The sequence below is a fragment of the Leptodactylus fuscus genome, chromosome 3 (genome assembly GCF_031893055.1).
Source record: "Leptodactylus fuscus isolate aLepFus1 chromosome 3, aLepFus1.hap2, whole genome shotgun sequence".
Classification (NCBI taxonomy): Eukaryota; Metazoa; Chordata; class Amphibia; order Anura; family Leptodactylidae; genus Leptodactylus; species Leptodactylus fuscus.
The window spans coordinates 137429920-137457906 of NC_134267.1; the positions used below are offsets into that span (position 1 = coordinate 137429920).

Genomic DNA, 27987 nt, shown 5'->3' on the forward strand with positions numbered 1-27987 from the left:
TCTAACCAGACCAGTTTGGACCAATTCATGGTGGAGGGAGCCTGTAAACAGCCAAGTTTTGGGAAATTCATGGTGGAGGGAGCCTCTAAAAACTCCAATTTGGACCAATTCATGGTGGAGGAAGCCTCTAAAAACCACAGTTTGGCCAAATTCATGGTGGAGGGAGCCTCTAAAAACCCCAGTTTGGACTAATTCATGGTGGAGGGAGCCTCTAAACAGCCAAGTATTGGGAAATTCATGGTGGAGGGAGCCTCTAAAAACCCCAGTTTGGACCAATTCATGGTGGAAGGAGCCTCTAAAAACCACAGTTTGGCCAAATTCATGGTGGAGGGAGCCTCTAAAAACCCCAGTTTGGACCAATTCATGGTGGAGGGAGCCTCTAAAAACCCCAGTTTGGACCAATTCATGGTGGAGGGAGCCTCTAACCAGCCAAGTTTGGACCAATTCATGGTGGAGGGAGCCTCTAACCAGCCCAGTTTTGACCAATTCATGGTGGAGGGAGCCTCTAAACAGCCAAGTTTTGGGAAATTCATGGTGGAGGGAGCCTCTAAAAACCCCAGTTTGGACCAATTCATGGTGAAAGGAGCCTCTAAAAACCCCAGTTTGGCCAAATTCATGGTGGAGGGAGCCTCTAAAAACCACAGTTTGGCCAAATTCATGGTGGAGGAAGCCTCTAAAAACCCCAGTTTGGACCAATTCATGGTGGAGGGAGCCTCTAAAAACCCCAGTTTGGCCAAATTCAGGGTGGAGGGAGCCTCTAAAAACCACAGTTTGGCCAAATTCATGGTGGAGGGAGCCTCTAACCAGCCAAGTTTGGACCAATTCATGGTGGAGGGAGCCTCTAAACAGCCAAGTTTTGGGAAATTCATGGTGGAGGGAGCCTCTAACCAGACCAGTTTGGACCAATTCATGGTGGAGGGAGCCTCTAAACAGCCAAGTTTTGGGAAACTCATGGTGGAGGGAGCCTCTAAAAACCCCAGTTTGGGCAAATTCATGGTGGAGGGAGCCTCTAACCAGCCCAGTTTGGACCAATTCATGGTGGAGGGAGACTCTAAACAGCCAAGTTTTGGGAAATTCATGGTGGAGGGAGCCTCTAAAAACCCCAGTTTGGCCAAATTCATGGTGGAGGGAGCCTCTAACCAGCCAAGTTTGGACCAATTCATGGTGGAGGGAGCCTCTAAACAGCCCAGTTTGGGCAAATTCATGGTGGAGGGAGCCTCTAACCAGCCCAGTTTTGACCAATTCATGGTGGAGGGAGCCTCTAAAAACCCCAGTTTGGACCAATTCATGGTGGAGGGAGCCTCTAAAAACCCCAGTTTGGCCAAATTCATGGTGGAGGGAGCCTCTAAAAACCACAGTTTGGCCAAATTCATGGTGGAGGGAGCCTCTAAAAACCCCAGTTTGGACCAATTCATGGTGGAGGGAGCCTCTAAACAGCCAAGTTTTGGGAAATTCATGGTGGAGGGAGCCTCTAAAAACCCCAGTTTGGACCAATTCATGGTGGAGGGAGCCTCTAAAAACCACAGTTTGGCCAAATTCATGGTGGAGGGAGCCTCTAAAAACCACAGTTTGGCCAAATTCATGGTGGAGGGAGCCTCTAAAAACCCCAGTTTGGACCTATTCATGGTGGAGGGAGCCTCTAAACAGCCAAGTTTTGGGAAATTCATGGTGGAGGGAGCCTCTAAAAACCCCAGTTTGGACCAATTCATGGTGGAGGGAGCCTCTAAAATCCCCAGTTTTGCCAAATTCATGGTGGAGGGAGCCTCTAAAAACCCCAGTTTGGACCAATTCATGGTGGAGGGAGCCTCTAAACAGCCAAGTTTTGGGAAATTCATGGTGGAGGGAGCCTCTAAAAACCCCAGTTTGGACCAATTCATGGTGGAGGGAGCCTCTAAAAACCCCAGTTTTGCCAAATTCATGGTGGAGGGAGCCTCTAAAAATCCCAGTTTTGACCAATTCATGGTGGAGGGAGCCTCTAAAAACCCCAGTTTGGACCAATTCATGGTGGAGGGAGCCTCTAAAAACCCCAGTTTGGACCAATTCATGGTGGAGGGAGCCTCTAAAAACCCCAGTTTGGACCAATTCATGGTGGAGGGAGCCTCTAAAAACCCCAGTTTGGGCAAATTCATGGTGGAGGGAGCCTCTAACCAGCCCAGTTTGGACCAATTCATGGTGGAGGGAGACTCTAAACAGCCAAGTTTTGGGAAATTCATGGTGGAGGGAGCCTCTAAAAACCCCAGTTTGGACCAATTCATGGTGGAGGGAGCCTCTAAAAACCCCAGTTTGGCCAAATTCATGGTGGAGGGAGCCTCTAAAAACCCCAGTTTGGACCAATTCATGGTGGAGGGAGCCTTTAACCAGCCCAGTTTGGACCAATTCATGGTGGAGGGAGCCTCTAAAAACCCCAGTTTGGCCAAATTCATGGTGGAGGGAGCCTCTAAAAACCACAGTTTGGCCAAATTCATGGTGGAGGGAGCCTCTACAAACCCCAGTTTGGACCAATTCATGGTGGAGGGAGCCTCTAAACAGCCAAGTTTTGGGAAATTCATGGTGGAGGGAGCCTCTAAAAACCCCAGTTTGGACCAATTCATGGTGGAGGGAGCCTCTAAAAACCCCAGTTTTGCCAAATTCATGGTGGAGGGAGCCTCTAAAAACCCCAGTTTGGCCAAATTCATGGTGGAGGGAGCCTCTAAAAACCCCAGTTTGGACCAATTCATGGTGGAGGGAGCCTCTAAAAACCCCAGTTTGGACCAATTCATGGTGAAGGGAACCTCTAAAAACCCCAGTTTGGCCAAATTCATGGTGGAGGGAGCCTCTAACCAGCCAAGTTTGGACCGATTCATGGTGCAGGGAGCCTCTAAACAGCCAAGTTTTGGGAAATTCATGGTGGAGGGAGCCTCTAAAAACCCCAGTTTGGACCAATTCATGGTGGAGGGAGCCTCTATCCAGCCCAGTTTGGACCAATTCATGGTGGAGGGAGCCTCTAAAAACCCCAGTTTGGCCAAATTCATGGTGGAGGGAGCCTCTAACCAGCCCAGTTTGGACCAATTCATGGTGGAGGGAGCCTCTAAACAGCCATGTTTTGGGAAATTCATGGTGGAGGAAGCCTCTAAAAACCCCAGTTTGGACCAATTCATGGTGGAGGGAGCCTCTAAAAACCCCAGTTTTGCAAAAATTTATGGTGGAGGGAGCCTCTAAAAACCACAGTTTGGCCAAATTCATGGTGGAGGGAGCCTCTAAAACCCCCAGTTTGGACCAATTCATGGTGGAGGGAGCCTCTAAAAACCCCAGTTTGGACCAATTCATGGTGGAGGGAGCCTCTAATAACCCCAGTTTGGCCAAATTCATGGTGGAGGGAGCCTCTAACCAGCCAAGTTTGTACCAATTCATGGTGGAGGGAGCCTCTAAACAGCCAAGTTTTGGGAAATTCATGGTGGAGAGAGCCTCTAAAAACTCCAGTTTGGACCAATTCATGGTGGAGGGAGCCTCTAAAAACCACAGTTTGGTCAAATTCATGGTGCAGGGAGCCTCTAAAAACCCCAGTTTGGACCAATTCATGGTGGAGGGAGCCTCTAAACAGCCAAGTTTTGGGAAACTCATGGTGGAGGGAGCCTCTAAAAACCCCAGTTTGGACCAATTCATGGTGGAGGGAGCCTCTAAACAGCCAAGTTTTGGGAAATTCATGGTGGAGGGAGCCTCTAAAAACCCCAGTTTGGACCAATTCATGGTGGAGGGAGCCTCTAAAAACCACAGTTTGGCCAAATTCATGGTGGAGGGAGCCTCTAAAAACCCCAGTTTGGACCAATTCATGGTGAAGGGAGCCTCTAAAAACCCCAGTTTGGCCAAATTCATGGTGGAGGGAGCCTCTAACCAGCCAAGTTTGGACCAATTCATGGTGGAGGGAGCCTCTAACCAGCCCAGTTTTGACCAATTCATGGTGGAGGGAGCCTCTAAACAGCCAAGTTTTGGGAAATTCATGGTGGAGGGAGCCTCTAAAAACCCCAGTTTGGACCAATTCATGGTGGAGGGAGCCTCTAAAAACCCCAGTTTGGCCAAATTCATGGTGGAGGGAGCCTCTAACTAGCCCAGTTTGGACCAATTCATGGTGGAGGGAGCCTCTAAACAGCCCAGTTTGGGCAAATTCATTGTGGAAGGAGCCTCTAACCAGCCCAGTTTGGACCAATTCATGGTGGAGGGAGCCTCTAAACAGCCAAGTTTTGGGAAATTCATGGTGGAGGGAGCCTCTAAAAACCCCAGTTTGGACCAATTCATGGTGGAGGGAGCCTTTAAAAACCCCAGTTTGGCCAAATTCATGGTGGAGGGAGCCTCTAACCAGCCAAGTTTGGACCAATTCATGGTGGAGGGAGCCTCTAAACAGCCAAGTTTTGGGAAATTCATTGTGGAGTGAGCCTCTAAAAACTCCAGTTTGGACCAATTCATGGTGGAGGGAGCCTCTAAAAACCACAGTTTGGCCAAATTCATGGTGCAGGGAGCCTCTAAAAACCCCAGTTTGGACCAATTCATGGTGGAGGGAGCCTCTAAACAGCCAAGTTTTGGGAAACTCATGGTGGAGGGAGCCTCTAAAAACCCCAGTTTGGACCAATTCATGGTGGAGGGAGCCTCTAAAAACCACAGTTTGGCCAAATTCATGGTGGAGGGAGCCTTTAAAAACCCCAGTTTGGACCAATTCCTGGTGGAGGGAGCCTCTAAAAACCCCAGTTTGGCCAAATTCATGGTGGAGGGAGCCTCTAACCAGCCAAGTTTGGACCAATTCATGGTGGAGGGAGCCTCTAAACAGCCCAGTTTGGGCAAATTCATGGTGGAGGGAGCCTCTAACCAGCCCAGTTTTGACCAATTCATGGTGGAGGGAGCCTCTAAACAGCCAAGTTTTGGCCAAATTCATGGTGGAGGGAGCCTCTAAAAACCCCAGTTTGGACTAATTCATGGTGGAGGGTGCTTCTAAAAACCCCAGTTTGGCCAAATTCATGGTGGAGGGAGCCTCTTAAACCACAGTTTGGCCAAATTCATGGTGGAGGGAGCCTCTAAAAACCCCAGTTTGGACCAATTCATGGTGGAGGGAGCCTCTAAAAACCCCAGTTTGGCCAAATTCATGGTGGAGGGAGCCTCTAAAAACCACAGTTTGGCCAAATTCATGGTGGAGGAAGCCTCTAAAAACCCCAGTTTGGACCAATTCATGGTGGAGGGAGCCTCTAAACAGCCAAGTTTTGGGAAATTCATGGTGGAGGCAGCCTCTAAAAACCCCAGTTTGGACCAATTCATGGTGGAGGGAGCCTCTAAAAACCCCAGTTTGGCCAAATTCATGGTGGAGGGAGCCTCTAAAAACCACAGTTTGGCCAAATTCATGGTGGAGGGAGCCTCTAAAAACCCCAGTTTGGACCAATTCATGGTGGAGGGAGCCTCTAAACAGCCAAGTTTTGGGAAACTCATGGTGGAGGGAGCCTCTAAAAACCCCAGTTTGGACCAATTCATGGTGGAGGGAGCCTCTAAAAACCACAGTTTGGCCAAATTCATGGTGGAGGGAGCCTTTAAAAACCCCAGTTTGGACCAATTCCTGGTGGAGGGAGCCTCTAAAAACCCCAGTTTGGCCAAATTCATGGTGGAGGGAGCCTCTAACCAGCCAAGTTTGGACCAATTCATGGTGGAGGGAGCCTCTAAACAGCCCAGTTTGGGCAAATTCATGGTGGAGGGAGCCTCTAACCAGCCCAGTTTTGACCAATTCATGGTGGAGGGAGCCTCTAAACAGCCAAGTTTTGGCCAAATTCATGGTGGAGGGAGCCTCTAAAAACCCCAGTTTGGACTAATTCATGGTGGAGGGTGCTTCTAAAAACCCCAGTTTGGCCAAATTCATGGTGGAGGGAGCCTCTTAAACCACAGTTTGGCCAAATTCATGGTGGAGGGAGCCTCTAAAAACCCCAGTTTGGACCAATTCATGGTGGAGGGAGCCTCTAAAAACCCCAGTTTGGCCAAATTCATGGTGGAGGGAGCCTCTAAAAACCACAGTTTGGCCAAATTCATGGTGGAGGGAGCCTCTAAAAACCCCAGTTTGGACCAATTCATGGTGGAGGGAGCCTCTAAACAGCCAAGTTTTGGGAAATTCATGGTGGAGGCAGCCTCTAAAAACCCCAGTTTGGACCAATTCATGGTGGAGGGAGCCTCTAAAAACCCCAGTTTGGCCAAATTCATGGTGGAGGGAGCCTCTAAAAACCACAGTTTGGCCAAATTCATGGTGGAGGGAGCCTCTAAAAACCCCAGTTTGGACCAATTCATGGTGGAGGGAGCCTCTAAACAGCCAAGTTTTGGGAAATTCATGGTGGAGGGAGCCTCTAAAAACCCCAGTTTGGACCAATTCATGGTGGAGGGAGCCTCTAAAAACCCCAGTTTTGCCAAATTCATGGTGGAGGGAGCCTCTAAAAACCACAGTTTGGCCAAATTCATGGTGGAGGGAGCCTCTAAACAGCCAAGTTTTGGGAAATTCATGGTGGAGGGAGCCTCTAAAAACCCCAGTTTGGACCAATTCATGGTGGAGGGAGCCTCTAAAAACCCCAGTTTGGCCAAATTCATGGTGGAGGGAGCCTCTAAAAACCACAGTTTGGCCAAAGTCATGGTGGAGGGAGCCTCTAACCAGCCCAGTTTGGCCAAATTCATGGTGGAGGGAGCCTCTAAACAGCCCAGTTTGGGCAAATTCATGGTGGAGGGAGCCACTAACCAGCCCAGTTTGGACCAATTCATGGTGGAGGGAGCCTCTAAACAGCCCAGTTTGGGCAAATTCATGGTGGAGGGAGCCTCTAACCAGCCCAGTTTGGACCAATTCATGGTGGAGGGAGCCTCTAACCAGCCCAGTTTGGACCAATTCATGGTGGAGGGAGCCTCTAAACAGCCAAGTTTTGGGAAATTCATGGTGGAGGGAGCCTCTAAACAGCCATGTTTTGGGAAATTCATGGTGGGGGGAGCCTCTAAAAACCCTAGTTTGGCAAAATTCATGGTGGAAGGAGCCTCTAAAAACCACAGTTTGGCCAAATTCATGATGGAGGGAGCCTCTAAAAACCCCAGTTTGGACCAATTCATGGTGGAAGGAGCCTCTAAAAACCCCAGTTTGGACCAATTCATGGTGGAGGGAGCCTCTAAAAACCCCAGTTTGGCCAAATTCATGGTGGAGGGAGCCTCTAACTAGCCCAGTTTGGACCAATTCATGGTGGAGGGAGCCTCTAAACAGCCCAGTTTGGGCAAATTCATTGTGGAAGGAGCCTCTAACCAGCCCAGTTTGGACCAATTCATGGTGGAGGGAGCCTCTAAACAGCCAAGTTTTGGGAAATTCATGGTGGAGGGAGCCTCTAAAAACCCCAGTTTGGACCAATTCATGGTGGAGGGAGTCTCTAAAAACCCCAGTTTGGCCAAATTCATGGTGGAGGGAGCCTCTAAAAACCACAGTTTGGCCAAATTCATGGTGGAGGGAGCCTCTAAAAACCCCAGTTTGGACCAATTCATGGTGGAGGGAGCCTCTAAAAACCCCAGTTTGGCCAAATTCATGGTGGAGGGAGCCTCTAAAAACCACAGTTTGGCCAAATTCATGGTGGAGGGAGCCTCTAAAAACCCCAGTTTGGACCAATTCATGGTGGAGGGAGCCTCTAACCAGCAGAGTTGTGGAAAATCAGGGTGGAGGGAGCCTCTAACCAGCAGAGTTGTGGGAAATAAGGGTGGAGGGAGCCTCTAACCAGCAGAGTTGTGGGAAATCAGGGTGGAGGGAGCCTCTAACCAGCAGAGTTGTGGGAAATCAGGGTGGAGGGAGCCTCTAACCAGCAGAGTTGTGGGAAATCAGGGTGGAGGGAGCCTCTAATCAGCAGAGTTGTGGGAAATCAGGGTGGAGGGAGCCTCTAACCAGCAGAGTTGTGGGAAATCAGGGTGGAGGGAGCCTCTAACCAGCAGAGTTGAGGGAAATCAGGGTGGAGGGAGCCTCGTATTAGCAGAATTGTGCAACGCTTATGGTGGATGAGTATTAGGATGCGGAGGAATTGGAGAGGTTGAGCACAGACATGGAGTTTCATGTTGGGGTGCTTTACACAGGTGGGCACGAAAATGAAGGCTCTATCCAGTGGTGGTTCATTTTTATCAAAGTGAGCCGGTCGGCATTCTCAGCTGACAGACGGGTGCGCTTGTCAGTGATGATGCCACCGGCTGCACTGAACACCCTCTCAGATAGGACGCTGGCGGCAGGACAGGACAGCACCTCCAAGGCATATAGGGCAAGTTCAAGCCACAGGTCCAACTTCGACACCCAATACGTGTAGGGCGCAGAGGGATCGGAGAGGACAGGGCTGTGGTCGGAAAGGTATTCCCGCAACATGCGCCTATACTTCTCATGCCTGGTGACACTAGGACCCTCCGTGGCGGCACTTTGGCGAGGGGGTGCCATCAAGGTGTCCCAGACCTTAGACAGTGTGCCCCTCGTTTGTGTGGACTGGTGAGAACTTGGTCGCCTACTGGAGGAACTGCCCTCCCTGCCGCCAACGTCACATGCTGGAAACATCTCCATCATATTCTGCACCAATTGCTTGTGGCAAGCATTGATGCGATTGGCCCTCCCCTCTACCGGAATAAAAGAGGAGATGTTGTTTTTATACCGGGGTCAAGGATAGCAAAGATCCAGTACTGATTGTCCTCCATGATTTTGACAATACGCTTGTCGGTTGTAAAGCACCCCAACATGAACTCAGCCATGTCTGCCACAGTGTTAGTTGGCATGACTCCTCTGGCCCCACCGGAAAGTTCAATCTCCATTTCCTCCTCATCGTCCATGTCTACCCATCCGCGCTGCAACAATGGGATGATTCGAAGTTGCCCGGAAGCCTCCTGTATCACCATCACATCATCTGACAACTCTTCTTCCTCCTCCTCCTCCTCCATTAAACGCGATGAAGCGGACAGATGTGTGGACCTACTCTCCAGCTGTGACGGATCGGATGCTATCCCGGACTCCTCTGTGTGATCTGAGTTATCCCTGATGTCAATCAGGGATTCTCTCAGAACACACAAGAGCAGGATTGTAAGGCTCACCATCGCATCCTCAGAGCTCACCATCCTTGTGGACTCCTCAAACACCCGTAGGATGTCACAAAGTTCTCTCATCCATGGCCACTCATGGATGAGAAACTGAGGCAGCTGACTTTGTGGCACCCTAGGGTTTTGTAGCTGGTATTTCATCAAAGGTCTCTGCTGCTCAACCACTCTATTCAACATCTGAAACGTTGAGTTCCAGCGTATGGGGACGTCGCACAAAAGCCGGTGTTGTGGCACATGCAGGCGTTGCTGGAGAGATTTTCAGCTAGCAGCGGCTACTGTCGATTTGCGAAAGTGGGCGCACATGCGCCGCACTTTCACCAGTAACTCTGGAACATTGGGGTAGCTCTTTAGGAAACGTTGCACCACTAGGTTGAAGATGTGGGCCAGGCATGGAACATGTTGGAGTCCGGCAAGCTCCAGAGCTGCTACCAGGTTCCGGCCATTATCACAAACGACCATGCCTGGGCCCAGGTGCAGCGGCTCAAACCATATTGCCGTCTCATCGAGGAGGGCATCCCTCACCTCGAAGGCAGTGTGCTGTCTGTCCCCCAAGCTGATCAGCTTCAGCACGGCCTGCTGACGTCTACCAACGCCAGTGCTGCAACGTTTCCAACTCGTAGCTGGGGTCAATCTAACAGCGGAGGAGGAGGCGGTGGCGAAGAAGGAGGCGGTGGCGGAGGAGGAGGCAGTGGAGAAGGAGGAGGAGGGGGGTGTTCTTCTCGTGTCCCTGCCAGGAATGTTAGGCGGGGAGACGAGGTACACCGGGCCAGTTTGGCAAGCAGTCCCAGCCTCAACTACATTCACCCAGTGTGCCGTCAGTGAAATGTAGCGTCCCTGTCCGCATGCACTTGTCCACGCGTCGGTGGTCAAGTGGACCTTTGTGCAAAGCGCGGAACTAAGGGCCCGCCTGATATTGGGTGACACGTGCTGGTGCAAGGCGGGGACGGCACACCGGGAGAAGTAATGACGGCTAGGGACGGCATAGCGAGGTGCCGCAGTTGCCATCAGGTCCAGGAAGGCGGGAGTTTCAACAAGCCGGAACGCCAACATCTCCTGGGCCAGCAGTTTAGCGATGTTGGCGTTCAAGGCTTGCGCGTGTGGGTGGTTAGCAGTGTATTTCTGCCGCCGCTCCAATGTCTGAGAGATGGTGGGTTGTTGTAAAGAAGCGCCTGATGTTGCCTTTGATGGTGCAGGAGAAGGAGATAAGACAGGAACAGGGGAGGATGAGGAAGAAGTCAACAAAGTGGCGGAGGTAGATGAAGTGGTGTCCTGGCTCGTCCTCTGGAGTGCATCGCCAGCACAGTGAGCAGTGGCAGTGGCAGAGGCAGTGACGTGAACGGCAGGCGGCCTTTGTCCTGCCGTTGCTGCCTGCCATTGATTCCAGTGCTTGGATTCCAAATGACGGCGCATTGAAGTGGTGGACAGGTTGCTCTTCTCAGAGCCCCTAATCAATTTCGAGAGGCAAATTGTGCAGACAACACTATATCTGTCCTCGGCGCATTCCTTGAAAAAACTCCACACCTTCGAGAAACGTGCCCTCGAGGTGGGAGTTTTTCGGGGCTGGGTACGAACTGGAACATCTTGGGAGATTCCGGGTGTGGCCTGGCTTCGCCTAAGCTGCTGACCTCTGCCTCTGCCTACCCTTTTTGGTGCACCTGCCTCAACATCCACACTACTTTCCCCGCTTGACATCCCCCCTGTCCAGGTCGGGTCAGTGTCCTCATCATCCACCACTTCCTCTTCCAACTCCTGTTTCATCTCCTCCTCCCGCACAATGCGCATGTCAACTGGATGCCCTGACGGCAACTGCGTCTCATCGTCGTCGATGAGGGTGGGTTGCTGGTCATCCACCACCAAATCGAACGGAGATGGAGGAGACTCCAGTGTTTGAGCATCTGGACACAGATGCTCGTCTGTTAGGTCAGTGGAATCGCAAAATGGAGGGGCAGGTTGAGGGACAATGAAAGGAGCGGAGAACAGCTCTGGGGAGCAGGGACAGTTGGGGTTATTGTTCTGGGAAGATTGGGAATTTTGGGAGGAAGGAGGACAAGACTGTTGGGTAATAGGAGGAGAGGAGGCAGAGGCTGACTGGCTGGTGGATAATGTGCTGTAAGCGTTATCCAACAGCTATTGCAAGACCTGTTCCTGGTTCTCGGGCCTACTAAGGTTTGTACCCTGCAGTTTAGTTAATGTGGCAAGCAACCCTGGCACTGTGGAGTGGCGCAATGCTTGCTGCCCCACAGGAGTAGGCACAGGATGCCCTGTGGCTTCACCGCTACCTTGCTCACCAGAACCATTCCCCCGACCTCGCCCACGGCCTCATCCAAGTCGCTTTCCGGGAGCCTTGCGCATTTTGAATTCCCAGGCAGAAAATGACACTATATGGCAGTAGCAAGACTTGAGGGTATTTGTAACCTCAATATATTCTTTGAATTCCCAGTCAGAAACTGGCACTATATGGCAGTAGCAAGAAATGAGGGTATTTGTAACCCCAATATATTCTTTGAATTCCCAGTCAGAAACTGGCACTATATGTCACTGGCAGGACTTGAAGGTATTTGTAACACCAATATATTCTTTGAATTCCCAGTCAGAAACTGGCACTATATGGCAGTAGCAGGACTTGAAGGTATTTGTAACCCCAATATATTCTTTGAATTCCCAGTCAGAAACTGGCACTAAATGTCAGTGGCAGGACTTGAAGGTATTTGTAACACCAATATATTCTTTGAATTCCCAGTCAGAAACTGGCACTATATGGCAGTAGCAAGAAATGAGGGTATTTGTAACCCCAATATATTCTTTGAATTCCCAGTCAGAAACTGGCACTATATGTCAGTGGCAGGACTTGAAGGTATATGTAACACTAATATATTCTTTGAATTCCCAGTCAGAAACTGGCACTATATGTCAGTGGCAGGACTTGAATGTATTTGTAACACCAATATATTCTTTGAATTCCCAGTCAGAAACTGGCACTATATGGTAGTAGCAAGAAATGAGGGTATTTGTAACCCCAATATATTCTTTGAATTCCCAGTCAGAAACTGGCACTATATGTCAGTAGCAAGAAATGAGGGTATTTGTAACCCCAATATATTCTTTGAATTCCCAGTCAGAAACTGCCACTATATGGCAGTAGCAAGAAATGAGGGTATTTGTAACCCCAATATATTCTTTGAATTCCCAGTCAGAAACTGGCACTATATGTCAGTGGCAGGACTTGAAGGTATTTGTAACACCAATATATTCTTTGAATTCCCAGTCAGAAACTGGCACTATATGTCAGTAGCAAGAAATGAGGGTATTTGTAACCCCAATATATTCTTTGAATTCCCAGTCAGAAACTGGCACTATATGGCAGTGGCAGGACTTGAAGGTATTTGTAACCCCAATATATTCTTTGAATTCCCAGTCAGAAACTGGCACTATATGTCAGTGGCAGGACTTGAAGGTATTTATAACACCAATATATTCTTTGAATTCCCAGTCAGAAACTGGCACTATATGGCAGTAGCAAGAAATGAGGGTATTTGTAACCCCAATATATTCTTTGAATTCCCAGTCAGAAACTGGCACTATATGTCAGTAGCAAGAAATGAGGGTATTTGTAACCCCAATATATTCTTTGAATTCCCAGTCAGAAACTGGCACTATATATCAGTGGCAGGACTTGAAGGTATTTGTAACCCCAATATATTCTTTGAATTCCCAGTCAGAAACTGGCACTATATGGCAGTAGCAAGAAATGAGGGTATTTGTAACCCCAATATATTCTTTGAATTCCCAGTCAGAAACTGGCACTATATGTCAGTAGCAAGAAATGAGGGTATTTGTAACCCCAATATATTCTTTGAATTCCCAGTCAGAAACTGGCACTATATGTCAGTGGCAGGACTTGAAGGTATTTGTAACCCCAATATATTCTTTGAATTCCCAGTCAGAAACTGGCACTATATGTCAGTGGCAGGACATGAAGGTATTTGTAACCCCAATATATTCTTTGAATTCCCAGTCAGAAACTGGCACTATATGTCAGTGGCAGGACTTGAAGGTATTTGTAACCACAATATATTCTTTGAATTCCCAGTCAGAAACTGGCACTATATGTCAGTGGCAGGACTTGAAGGTATTTGTAACCCCAATATATTCTTTGAATTCCCAGTCAGAAACTGGCACTATATGGCAGTGGCAGGACTTGAAGGTATTTGTAACCCCAATATATTCTTTGAATTCCCAGTCAGAAACTGGCACTATATGTCAGTGGCAGGACTTGAAGGTATTTGTAACCCCAATATATTCTTTGAATTCCCAGTCAGAAACTGGCACTATGTGGCAGTGGCAGGACTTGAAGGTATTTGTAACCCCAATATATTCTTTGAATTCCCAGTCAGAAACTGGCACTATATGTCAGTGGCAGGACTTGAAGGTATTTGTAACCCCAATATATTCTTTGAATTCCCAGTCAGAAACTGGCACTATATGGCAGTAGCAAGAAATGAGGGTATTTGTAACCACAATATATTCTTTGAATTCCCAGTCAGAAACTGGCACTATATGTCAGTGGCAGGACTGGAAGGTATTTGTAACCCCAATATATTCTTTGAATTCCCAGTCAGAAACTGGCACTATATGGCAGTAGCAAGAAATGAGGGTATTTGTAACCCCAATATATTCTTTGAATTCCCAGTCAGAAACTGGCACTATATGTCAGTGGCAGGACTTGAAGGTATTTGTAACACCAATATATTCTTTGAATTCCCAGTCAGAAACTGGCACTATATGGCAGTGGCAGGACTTGAAGGTATTTGTAACCACAATATCTTCTTTGAATTCCCAGTCAGAAACTGGGCACTATATGTCAGTGGCAGGACTTGAAGGTATTTGTAACCCCAATATATTCTTTGAATTCCCAGTCAGAAACTGGCACTATATGTCAGTGGCAGGACTTGAAGGTATTTGTAACCCCAATATATTCTTTGAATTCCAGTCAGAAACTGGCACTATATGGCAGTGGCAGGACTTGAAGGTATTTGTAACCCCAATATATTCTTTGAATTCCCATTTAGAAACTGGCACTATATGGCAGTAGCAAGAAATGAGGGTATTTGTAACCCAATATATTCTTTGAATTCCCAGTCAGAAACTGGCACTATATGTCAGTGGCAGGACTGGAAGGTATTTGTAACCCCAATATATTCTTTGAATTCCCAGTCAGAAACTGGCACTATATGGCAGTAGCAAGAAATGAGGGTATTTGTAACCCCAATATATTCTTTGAATCCCAGTCAGAAACTGGCACTATATGTCAGTGGCAGGACTTGAAGGTATTTGTAACACCAATATATTCTTTGAATTCCCAGTCAGAAACTGGCACTATATGTCAGTGGCAGGACTTGAAGATATTTGTAACCACAATATATTCTTTGAATTCCAGTCAGAAACTGGCACTATATGTCAGTGGCAGGACTTGAAGGTATTTGTAACCCCAATATATTCTTTGAATTCCCAGTCAGAAACTGGCACTATATGTCAGTGGCAGGACTTGAAGGTATTTGTAACCCCAATATATTCTTTGAATTCCCAGTCAGAAACTGGCACTATATGGCAGTGGCAGGACTTGAAGGTATTTGTAACCCCAATATATTCTTTGAATTCCCAGTCAGAAACTGGCACTATATGGCAGTGGCAGGACTTGAAGGTATTTGTAACTCCAATATGTTCTTTGAATTCCCAGTCAGAAACTGGCACTATATGGCAGTGGCAGGACTTGAAGGTATTTGTAACCCCAATATATTCTTTGAATACCCAGTCAGAAACTGGCACTATATGTCAGTGGCAGGACTGGAAGGTATTTGTAACCCCAATATATTCTTTGAATTCCCAGTCAGAAACTGGCACTATATGGCAGTGGCAGGACTTGAAGGTATTTGTAACACCAATATATTCTTTGAATTCCCAGTCAGAAACTGGCACTATATGTCAGTGGCAGGACTTGAAGATATTTGTAACCACAATATATTCTTTGAATTCCCAGTCAGAACTGGCACTATATGTCAGTGGCAGGACTTGAAGGTATTTGTAACCCCAATATATTCTTTGAATTCCCAGTCAGAAACTGGCACTATATGTCAGTGGCAGGACTTGAAGGTATTTGTAACCCCAATATATTCTTTGAATTCCCAGTCAGAAACTGGCACTATATGGCAGTGGCAGGACTTGAAGGTATTTGTAACCCCAATATATTCTTTGAATTCCCAGTCAGAAACTGGCACTATATGGCAGTGGCAAGACTTGAAGGTATTTGTAACCCCAATATGTTCTTTGAATTCCCAGTCAGAAACTGGCACTATATGGCAGTGGCAGGACTTGAAGGTATTTGTAACCCCAATATATTCTTTGAATTCCCAGTCAGAAACTGGCACTATATGTCAGTGGCAGGACTTGAAGGTATTTGTAACCCCAATATATTCTTTGAATTCCCAGTCAGAAACTGGCACTATATGTCAGTGGCAGGACTTGAAGCTATTTGTAACACCAATATGTTCTTTGAATTCCCAGTCAGAAACTGGCACTATATGTCAGTGGCAGGACTTGAAGCTATTTGTAACACCAATATATTCTTTGAATTCCCAGTCAGAAACTGGCACTATATGTCACTGGCAGGACTTGAAGGTATTTGTAACCCCAATATATTCTTTGAATTCCCAGTCAGAAACTGGCACTATATGTCAGTGGCAGGACTTGAAGGTATTTGTAACCCCAATATATTCTTTGAATTCCCAGTCAGAAACTGGCACTATATGGCAGTGGCAGGACTTGAAGGTATTTGTAACCCCAATATATTCTTTGAATTCCCAGTCAGAAACTGGCACTATATGGCAGTGGCAGGACTTGAAGGTATTTGTAACCCCAATATGTTCTTTGAATTCCCAGTCAGAAACTGGCACTATATGGCAGTGGCAGGACTTGAAGGTATTTGTAACCCCAATATATTCTTTGAATACCCAGTCAGAAACTGGCACTATATGTCAGTGGCAGGACTGGAAGGTATTTGTAACCCCAATATATTCTTTGAATTCCCAGTCAGAAACTGGCACTATATGGCAGTGGCAGGACTTGAAGGTATTTGTAACACCAATATATTCTTTGAATTCCCAGTCAGAAACTGGCACTATATGTCAGTGGCAGGACTTGAAGATATTTGTAACCACAATATATTCTTTGAATTCCCAGTCAGAAACTGGCACTATATGTCAGTGGCAGGACTTGAAGGTATTTGTAACCCCAATATATTCTTTGAATTCCCAGTCAGAAACTGGCACTATATGTCAGTGGCAGGACTTGAAGGTATTTGTAACCCCAATATATTCTTTGAATTCCCAGTCAGAAACTGGCACTATATGGCAGTGGCAGGACTTGAAGGTATTTGTAACCCCAATATATTCTTTGAATTCCCAGTCAGAAACTGGCACTATATGGCAGTGGCAAGACTTGAAGGTATTTGTAACCCCAATATGTTCTTTGAATTCCCAGTCAGAAACTGGCACTATATGGCAGTGGCAGGACTTGAAGGTATTTGTAACCCCAATATATTCTTTGAATTCCCAGTCAGAAACTGGCACTATATGTCAGTGGCAGGACTTGAAGGTATTTGTAACCCCAATATATTCTTTGAATTCCCAGTCAGAAACTGGCACTATATGTCAGTGGCAGGACTTGAAGCTATTTGTAACACCAATATATTCTTTGAATTCCCAGTCAGAAACTGGCACTATATGTCACTGGCAGGACTTGAAGGTATTTGTAACACCAATATATTCTTTGAATTCCCAGTCAGAAACTGGCACTATATGTCAGTGGCAGGACTTGAAGGTATTTGTAACCCCAATATATTCTTTGAATTCCCAGTCAGAAACTGGCACTATATGGTAGTAGCAAGAAATGAGGGTATTTGTAACCCCAATATAGTCTTTGAATTCCCAGTCAGAAACTGGCACTATATGTCAGTGGCAGGACTTGAAGGTATTTGTAACCCCAATATATTCTTTGAATTCCCAGTCAGACAATGGCACTATATGGCAGTAGCAAACATAGTGGGTGTATATAGCCCCAATTCTATTGCTAGGGGACTTGCAGTGTATTTCTGGGGTGAAGGTGGAGGGGCACACCGTTGGAACGGGGATCGGGGGTATATATAGGGTATACGGGAATACACTGTCAGTGTATTCCATTCAGGCTCCTGGGAAAGCTGGGTTGCGGCGATTGAGCCTGTCAGTGCCACGTTACATTGACAAGCTTCTCCCTGGAATTTAGCTCTTACAAGATCTGTTGGTTGTCTTCTCCTTCCTATCCTAGCCTGTCCCTGCCTACCCAGAATCTAAGCCCTAACTAAATGGACGGAAACCTCCGTCCCCGGTGAATTGCAAGCTCAGAATGACGCGAACCTGGGCGGCGCTGTTCTTTTAAATCAGAGGTCACATGTTTTCGGCAGCCAATGGGTTTTTCCTACTTTTTTCAACGTTACCGGTGTCGTAGTTCCTGTCCCACCTACCCTGTGCTGTTATTGGAGCAAAAAAGGCGCCAGGGAAGGTGGGAGGGGAATCGAGTAATGGCGCACTTTACCACGCGGTGTTCGATTCGATTCGAACATGCCGAACAGCCTAATATCCGATCGAACATGAGTTCGATAGAACACTGTTCACTCATCTCTACCTCATAAAGTTTTATGTTTGTGTAATGACAGTAACCTCTATAACAAAATTGTCTGACCACTGTATAAGCAATGCTGCCCCGCTACCTCTTGTGTCATCCCCTCTACCTCATAGATTGTAAGCTTTTGCGAGCAGGGCACTCAGTCCCATTGTGTGAAATGACTCTCTTTGTAATGTATCTTTCTGACTGTATTTGAACCTTACAAATTGTACAGCGCTGCGGAATATGTTGGCGCTATATAAATAAAAAGCATACCTCCCAACTTTTGAAGAACCGAAAGAGGGACAAAATGAGCGGCACACTACGTGTGCCGTGGCAAATTTAGCCCCTCCCACTTTTGTGTTGACTCCGCCCATTCTCATTAATTTTTCATGTGCCTGCACACAGTATAATCCTCCTACAGTCACCCGTAAATTATATGTCCTCCCTCCATCTCTGCCCCCAGTTAAATATTCGCCCTTCATCTTCCCCCAGTTTCATGTCCCCCCTCCATCTCTGCCCCCAGTTTCATGTCCCCACCATCTCTGCCCCCAGATTCATGTCCCCCCATCTCTGCCCAGATTCATGTCCCTCCATCTCTGCCCCCAGATTCATGTCCCCCCTCCATCTCTGCCCCCAGATTCATGTCCCCCCTCCATCTCTGCCCCCAGATTCATGTCCCCCCTCCATCTCTGCCCCCAGATTCATGTCCCCCCTCCATCTCTGCCCCCAGATTCATGTCCCCTCCATCTCTGCCCCCAGATTCATGTCTCCACATCTCTGCCCCCAGATTCATGTCTCCACATCTCTGCCCCCAGATTTATGTCCCTCCATCTCTGCCCCCAGATTCATGTCTCCACATCTCTGCCCCCTGATTCCTGTCCCCACATCTCTGCCCCCAGTGTCATGCCGTTCTCTCCTTCATCTTCCCCCAGTTTCACGTTCCACCACAGTGTACACATTACACTTACCCTCTCCTCGTTCCCTCGCCGCTCTCTCTCTCGCGCGCACAGTTGTAGACGCAATGTGACGTCATCACATCGAGTCTACACAGCCAGTAGGCGTCGTGCAGCGGCGAAGCAAGGAGCTGAACTGTGACAGCTCCTTGCTTCAGCCGTGTATTTGTTCAACTCAGATCTGCGTCCTCTGGACGCAGATCTGAGTTTAAATCGGGACATACCTCCCTCCAACCGGGACCACGGGACACGTCACCGGAATCGTGAATGTCCCGCGGAAATCGGGATGGTTGGGAGGTATGAAAATTTATTATTATTATTATTATTATTATTATTATTATTGGCCATCTCTTTATGGAAACCTAAAAAAAAGTAGTAATTGTCAGCGTAAACTGTCATGCAGAAAGTGAATGATAGTGTCAATTCAGAACATCAGTTATATGCATTAAAACCATTCTCAGTTTCATATACATTACGCTGTGTAGCAGGTTTTACTGCAAGCTGGATGCCAAGTATTGTCAGTGCAGAGCTGTACTCAAAGTTATGTGTGCGGATGAACACACCCCTTCCCCCACCTCCTCAAATTACAGATCTGCAGCAGAAGCTGTAAGAAGAGGCCGGGGCTGCTGACATTACTGCTCTGTAAGTGCCTTTCTACTTTACTATGTAGAATTCCCTCTGTAAACTATCCCTCTATCCTCTACTTCAGGACTTAGTTACTTGTGGATGACTCTTGTTGAGCGGACATGAAGTTTACAATAAAACCCAGCTATTTTATATCATATCCATGCATTGCATTAATAGCATAGACACGAATTCCCACCAAAAGTTCTTCTCTTTTTGTGAAGATGCTAAAATGTCTGTTCTCACACATCAGATCCAAACAACAAATCTCCCTTGTTGTGCAGCGACACAGGAGAGAGAGTTGTATTCATTGTTTAATAGGCCCCTGTAGGAGCCATAGTGAAGGATGACCTAGATTCACCAGAAAGAAACTGAACAAATGCAGGAGATTTCTGGAAGAAATGGTGTTTTCAAAATGGCTGTTTGAAGCCCTTTTTAGTAGCAGCATTTCAGAAGAAGATCACAGTACTATGCTTGCTGCAATTCTGATACCCCAGCTCTTACCAACAACTTTAAGTTATCTAGAAACTGAATAGAGATTCTTAAAGGGTCTCTATCATTGGGAAAAGTCATTTTTAGCTAAGCACATACTTGCATTGCCTTTAGAAAGGCTATTTCAAACGTACCCTTTGTATGTAAATTGCCTCAGTAGTTTTTGAATAAGTCATTTTTTCTTCATATGCTAATTAGCCTTCTCCGTGCACCCCGGAAGTGTCTGTGAGTACTGTCTCTGCTATTCTTTATGTTATGAGAATAGAGAGGCTGCTGATGAAGACTCATCTCTCTGCTCTCACACACATAGAGAATAGCAGACTATGATCACAGACACTTCCGGAGTGCACGGAGAAGGCTAATTAGCATATGAATAAAAACGGACTTATTAAGAAATTACTGAGGCAATTTACATACAAAAGGTAGGTGTGCAATAGCCTTTCTAAATGCTATGCAAGTATGTGCTTAGCTAAAAATGACTTTTCCCAATGATAGAGCCCCGTTAAAGCTGATCTCTAGTCACTCAACTGACTAGATGCTACAGTTGCAGCTGCATCTAAAGCTGAGTTCACACAGAGTTTTTTTTTAGCGCATTTTGAAGCGGAATCCGCCTCCAAAAACGGCTCCCATTGACTTCAATGGGAGCTGCCTGCTTCTTTTTTCTTTTTTAGCAGAAAAATGAAGTGAGCTGCCCTATCTTGCTATGGATTCCACAAGTTATGGCAGAAAAAGGAACCCATTGAATTCAAGTCAATGGGAGGCTTTTTTTTTCAGCGCTAAAATTCCACACCAAATTCATTTTCCTCCGTGTGAATCGACCCTAAAGGGTTAGACAAAGGTAGGGAACCACCTGTGTAGTCCACTGGCCACCCACAGTGCAATTTTTACGACGACCACCAGGGACCTTAGTAACATCTACCTATTAGGCCATGCCTGCCTCTTAATGAATAAGGCTCATCACTGGCTCTCCACGCACCAGAAAGTCAAATGTGCGCCAAGCTAGTTTAGACTCAAACTATAATTTATGCCAGTTTCTAGAGTAAATTAATGTGAATTTGCCATGTCGTGGGAGATCATATTCCCTCATGCTAAGCAAGTCCATCTTTCAGAAAAGTGTCAAGGGCAGCATAAAAAGTCAAAAAAACTGCACAGGGGACCTGATGAATTGTGCTGTTGTATGGTCATCAATCTTATTGTTCTTAAGTAGCAATATCGCAATGGAGCAAGCTCAATGCTTTTTATCCCCCTTACGGATATACTGTATGAAATCAGATGCACACATAGGTATGGTGCGAACCCATAGCAAGCTCACAAAGCCTTATTACAAGTCGATACCAGACAGACTTTCAATACTTATTGACCAACAGCTTCTCAGCCCACTGGTTTAAATATATCTAAAAACAATTTCTGAAGGCTGCATATTTATGTACAATAGGACAATAGGAATAGAATTTTAGGAGGGAGGGGGGAAGAGGCTTACTGGTATATACACGTAAACAATTCCACAGTTCCCAGGTTCTTATCAGTTCACAGAGTGGATTCATGGCTGTCTCAGTTCAGTGATTTCTGTAGGATGCCATGAACCCAGAAATCACTGAACTGAGACAGCCATAAATCCACTCTGTGAACTGATAAGATCCTGGGAACTGTGGAATTGTTTACGTGTATATACCAATAAGCCTCTTCCCCTGTTCCCCCCTCCCTCCTAAAATTCTATTCCTAGTGTCCTGTTGTACATAAATATGCAGCCTTCAGAAATTGTTTTTAGATATATCTGAAGAAGAAGCCGAGAGCTTCAAAACGTTGTACCATCATTATTAGTTAGCCATTAAAAAAGGTATCTACTGTAGACTTTCAAGTTTTTTGTTTTTTATATTTCCTACCCACTGGCTAACACGGTACATAAACAAACACTGGTTTAAATACATAGATTTTAATGTATGTGTGTTGGTGTATGTTGGAGCAAAGATCATTGTGGATTTACAGTTTGACATTCTGAAGAAGCATGTGACCTTTGTGTGAAGCCATTATTCAGACAATGAATGATTAACTGTTTAGACAGTTAACAGAATTATCTAATGAATGTTCTTGACATGAAGATTCTTGTGGTCAGACGAGTTAAAATGAAACTAAAGCAAAGCTGTTCAATTTAGAACATGTGGCCAGGCGCACTTACTGCCATGTATCTAGTACTTATTGGCAGCCATTAAACCATATTCACTTCCATGATAGCGCTCTCTTATGTAACTAGTGCATCCACTTTGCTTGCCAAAGAATTCTTCTGGCTGCTAAAACACAAGACTGCTGAATAAACATAGTTAATGTTAGAGATTAGCCTAAAACTGAACAAGATCTCATGAGTCTCATTTAAAACATATGTTTGTTGTTTTAATAAGGCACATTGGGCATAGACATGGTCACATTGAGGGCACACGTTGCGGAAATGCAGCAGACAAAAATGCAGCATTTTACAGTCCCAGAGATGTGAATTAGATTTAATTTCGTCTCAGTCGCACAAAACGAATCCCACATAAGTGTAGGTAAAATATGGAGAATAGTGCACTCTGTACACCGCCCTCTAGAGGGCAGCATCCTTAACATCATGCAATACTCAGTTAGAAAGTCTTCTGGATTTAATTGCCAAATTAGTATTTCTATTCCAAAAGGAACAGATTCCCAGCTATGGACAGCGCTGTTTCAGCCTATTGGGCCTCCTCAGCATAGCGCAGGGATACTGATTTGGCAGAGTGAGAGACTATAGACCAGGGTCAGGGGATAATCGGACACATCAGGGAGAGTGTTTGCCTACATAGGCAGTATGGAGACTTACAAGTCATTCCTGCTCCGCTAGGGATTCTGGGTAAAAAAATATGCAAATCTATTCTCCAGGATATAATTAGGAGAACAGTGCACTCTGTACGCCGCCCTCTAAATCTGTTATGTCAGTCCAGATAGCTGCAACGGGGCTAAGGAATACCAGTAGGAAATCTCGCCCTGCACTACTCCCACTAGCTAACCCGGTCCCTGCCTCACGGGTGTAGGTCGGCTGTTCTCAGGCTAAGCCTGACCCCGACAGCTCCTCTCTCACTGACACCGTAGGCCTAGAGGGAAGTGGGAGAAGGAATGCCCTATAAGATCTCTAGGGACTGGAGACTAAAGGGGGTCACCCCTAACGAACAAGTGAAGCTGCTACTGACAGGGACTGACAAGGGTGTGCGCTGACTAACAACACAAGCAGCACACAGGAAACATGTAGGAAAGAATTCCCCAAACCAATATGGGAAGGAACCATACACTAGGAAACAAACACAGGGAAACTGAGTAGAAATCAAAGGATAAGGCAATTCACTCACACAGTCAATTATACACAGAGGGAGGATTGGTGAACACAGAAGGGAAAACACAAACCAACTCGTTCACCCAAAACCTCCCAAAAACCAACCACGGAACTTCCTCTATCCAAGATAACCACCTACTCCTCCTGCTAAGGCCTAGCTCTGTAAAAGCGACACTCAGCACAGAACCATGGGAGGCATGGGTTTAAATACAGAGTAGAGACCACTCCTCCCAGGTGCAAATGGGAGGACAGACTAATCAACCAGGAAAGAAAGCAATGAACCTAAATACTCCTAACAGGATCCTCCCCTCAAGGAGAAGACTCCGGATTCTCTAGGAGCATCCTTCTTCGGGAACTCCTTGTGGAATTTCTCCACGAGTCTGGGAGCTGACATATCCGACTCCAGAACCCAAGAATTATCCTCAGGACCGTATCCCTTCCATGCCACCAGATACCGTAGCTTCCCCCGAACATATTTGCTATCCAGAACTCGGGATATCTCATACTCCCCGGACTCAGAAACTGGTGGAACCTTAACAGGAGACGTTCCCTTCTTGGCTTTCTTTAACAAGGAGACATGGAACACCCAGTTTATCTTCCACCTTTTAGGTAGTTGCAGCTGCGCCGCCACTTCATTTACCATCTTGATGATCTTAAAAGGACCCACAAACCTGGGACCCAGCTTCTTGCAAGGAACCTTCAACCTGATATTGTTGGTGGACAACCAAACCATCTCACCAGGGAAGAACTGCAACTCTCCTCTCTTCCGATCCGCCTGGACCTTAGCCTGGTGCGACGCCCGCACCAGATTCTCTCGGATACGGGACCATACCCCTTGCAGCTTTTTAGAAAATAGCTCCTCCTCCGGAACTGGGGAAGAAATGGAAGAAAATACTCCGAAAACAGGATGTCTACCACCGGAGCAAAAAAAAGGTGTGGTACCTGTGGCATTGGAATCATGGTTGTTTAGGGAAAATTCTGCCAGGGGGAGAAAGGCAGCCCAATTATTCTGGTTCTCTCGAACAAAACACCTCAAAAACTGTTCCACATCCTGATTCTTCCTCTCTGTTTGTCCGTTAGACTCTGGGTGAAACCCGGAGGAAAACGACAGTGTAACTCCCAACCTGCTGCAAAAAGCCCGCCAGAATTTAGCCACAAATTGCGGTCCCCTGTCCGAAACGATATCCTCAGGAAGACCATGCAACCTTACAATTTCTTTAATAAATGCCTCAGATAGTGTCTTGGCACATGGCAGCCTGGAAAACGGGATCAAATGGCACATTTTCGTGAAGCGGTCAACGACTACCCAAATGACCGTGAAACCCTTAGACACCGGAAGGCCCGTGATGAAATCCATAGACAGATGAGTCCAAGGTGCCTTAGGAGGTTCCAATGGATGTAGAAGACCGTGGGGACGGGTATGCGACGCCTTGGCTCTTGCACAGACCGAACAATTTTGAACAAACTGCAAGACATCCTTACTCCACCCTGGCCACCAAAAATTCCTAGACACCAATCTCATGGTCTCTGAAACCCCCGGGTGACCAGCAAGAACCGACTCGTGACACTCCCTCAGGAGACTTTGTCGGAGAGTAGTTGGGACAAAAAGCTTGTTTCTAGGTATCTTGGAAGGTGCAGCGTGTTGCGCTTCGATCAAGGCCTTCTCCAATTTCGCGCCCAATACTGCTACCACCACTCCATCCCCAAGAATAGTGGTAGGCGCCTCTCGTTCCTCCTCAGTCGACATATACCGGGATAAAGCATCAGCCTTGACATTCTTTGAACCCGGCACATAAGTCACGGTAAAATGGAACCGCGCAAAAAATAGAGCCCATCTGGCCTGCCGTGCATTTAATCTCTTCGCCGACCCAAGATAAACCAAATTCTTGTGGTCAGTAAATACCTGGACTGGCCTTCTGGCCCCCTCCAGGAAATGACGCCAATGTTCGAACGCTAGTTTTATTGCTAGTAGTTCCCTATCTCCGATGTCATAATTCCGTTCAGAGGCAGAGAATTTCTTAGAAAAGAAGGCACAGGGATGCGTACCCTCCTCGAACTCCTGAGAAAGTACTGCTCCCACCCCCACCGAGGAGGCATCCACCTCCACTCGGAAGGCCAACCTCTCATCCGGCTGTCTCAAAATGGGAGCGGACGAGAATCGCTTCTTCAGTTCTTCAAACGCAGCTAGCGCCTCTGGCGACCACTTAGCACAGTCAGCCCCCTTCTTAGTCAAGTCCGAGATAGGTTTCACAACCTCAGAAAATCCCTTGATAAACTGGCGATAATAGTTGGAGAACCCCAAGAACCGTTGGACCGCCTTTAGGTTCTCGGGTCGCGGCCACTCCAAGACTGCCCTGACCTTCTCAGGGTCCATCTCAAACCCCTTGTCCGATAGGATATAGCCAAGGAAACATAACTTATTGACCCCGAACACACATTTCTCCAGCTTAGCACTTAATTGGTTAACCCTCAGGAGATCTAAAACCTCTCTCACTCTCTCCCAATGAGTCTCCAAATCCGGGGTGTAAATGAGTATATCATCCAGATAGACCACAACCCCCCTCCCTATGACGGCACTTAGTACATCATTAATAAAATTCTGAAAAAACGCAGGCGCATTGGTTAGACCGAAAGGCATCACAAGATTCTCAAAGTGTCCTAGGGGTGTGTTAAACGCTGTTTTCCACTCATCCCCCTTCTTGATTCTCAGCAAGTTATATGCCCCACGTAAATCTATTTTACTAAACCAGCGGGCTCCCGTAATCTGGCTGAATAGATCCGAGATCAACGGAATGGGATAGGGATTCCGCACCGTGATTTTGTTAATCTCCCTAAAATCCAAACAAGGGCGCAACCCTCCATCTTTCTTCTTTACAAAGAAAAACCCCACTGCTACTGGGGACTTAGATGGGCGAATATGCCCCACCTCTAGACTCCCCTCAATATACTCTTTGAGCGCCTCCCTCTCCGGAATAGTGAGATTGTACAATCGTGTTTTGGGTAGCACTGCATTTGGTATAAATTTAATCGAGCAATCATAGGTGCGATGTGGTGGTAATGTCTTGGCTGCCCTTTCCTCAAAGACCTCCCTGAACTCACATATTTCTTGAGGCAAATTGTCTATAGACAAAGACATAACGGATATGGGCAGACATCGACCATTACACCCCTGCCCCCAAGAAACTACTGACTCGGTCTCCCAGTTGATAATAGGGTTATGCTGCTTCAGCCAGGGCCACCCCAACACTACTTGTGCTGGTAATTTAGACAACAAGAACAAGTCAATCTCTTCCCGGTGGCCACCCACAACAAACTCCAGACCCTCCACCTGTTTGGAGATGACAGCTTGCTGTAGAGGGGTCTTATCAATAGCCCACACCGGTATCTGAGACTTCAAGACCAAAGGACTCACCCTTAATTGCTCACAAAACTCTGAGTCAATAAGGTTGACTGTCGAACCACAATCAACCAAAATCCGGCACTTCTGCCCATTTACCCATCCTTCAAGGGTCAACCCAGCAGTCTGAGTACAGGAAATATGCACACCTCCCTCCTTAGTAGGTTTTCTCCCTTTACCCTCAATAGACCTGGGGTTATTACTCTCCTTGGCGAACCATTCTCTGGAGGGGCATACCCTTGCTACATGTCCCATCCCTCCACACACAAAACAGCGTACTGTGCGGGACCCTTCACTCTTGGGTCTTGCACTTCGCACAGTGGCCCCAATCTGCATGGGTTGGTCCCCCGGGTCCTCTCTAAAAACGGAGAATTGAGGAGGGTTAAGCCCCCCAGGACTCTTGTCTCCACGCTCCTGGAGGCGCCGTCCAACTCTAATTGCCAGCTGCATGGCCTCATCTAGATCTCCCGGAACAGGGTGAGAAACTAGATGGTCTTTAACCTGGTCCGAGAGCCCTGTCTCAAACTGACTAAGTAGAGCGGGGTCATTCCAGTGTACTTCTGCTGCCCACCTACGAAACTCTGTGCAATATTTCTCTATAGCGTGATCCCCTTGCACCACACGTCGTAGGTTATACTCAGCCGTGCGTACCCTGTCTGGGTCGTCATACAGTAACCCCATTGTGGAGAAAAACGCCTCTACAGTTAGTAAGCAAGCTGAGTCGGCTGGTAACGAATGTGCCCAGATGAGGGGATCATCTCTCAATAAAGTAATAATAATCCCAACTCTCTGTACCTCAGAACCAGAGGAAAACGGCCGTAGCCGGAAATACAAAAGACAGTCCTTTTGAAATCGGAAAAAATCTGACCTCTTACCTCGGAAGGGTTCAGGTAAGCTGACTTTTGGCTCCAGAGGCCGACCCACAGGGGCGCTACTCACCTGCCTCTGTATGCCCTCCACCTGAGAGGCTGTGTGTTGAGCCAACTGCTGTACTTGAGATACGCCAGAAGCTTGGATGGCATCCATTCGTAGCTTGATCCCCTCCATCTCAGTGGAGATCTGCTGCACCGCCTGGTACAACTGTTTCAGGTCCGTCATAATACAAACAAACCTTTTTTTTTTTTTTTTTTTTTTTTTTTTACCGGCTGAGTGTACTGTTATGTCAGTCCAGGTAGCTGCAACGGGGCTAAGGGATAGCAGTAGGGAATCTCGCCCTGCACTACTCCCACTAGCTAACCCGGTCCCTGCCTCACGGGTGTAGGTCGGCTGTTCTCAGGCTAAGCCTGACCCCGACAGCTCCTCTCTCACTGACACCGTAGGCCTAGAGGGAAGTGGGAGAAGGAATGCCCTATAAGATCTCTAGGGACTGGAGACTAAAGGGGGTCACCCCTAACGAACAAGTGAAGCTG

General features: G+C 47.0%; 1 protein-coding gene across 4 annotated transcripts in view; it reads left to right on the top strand.

Annotated features, from left to right (window-relative positions):
- LOC142197821 (glutathione S-transferase 3-like) overlaps positions 1-27987 on the top strand; it is an 80768-nt gene that overhangs the window by 39880 nt on the left and 12901 nt on the right. The window contains exon 1 of one of the 4 annotated variants that reach the window (XM_075268430.1): positions 19301-19370. The exons of 1 other annotated variant lie outside the window; for it this stretch is intronic. The gene's annotated coding sequence lies outside the window, so the exon portion shown is untranslated. Of the gene's footprint in view, positions 1-19300; positions 19371-27987 lie in introns of those variants that run through there. 2 more of the 4 variants (XM_075268431.1, XM_075268432.1) reach the window with 2 other exon arrangements.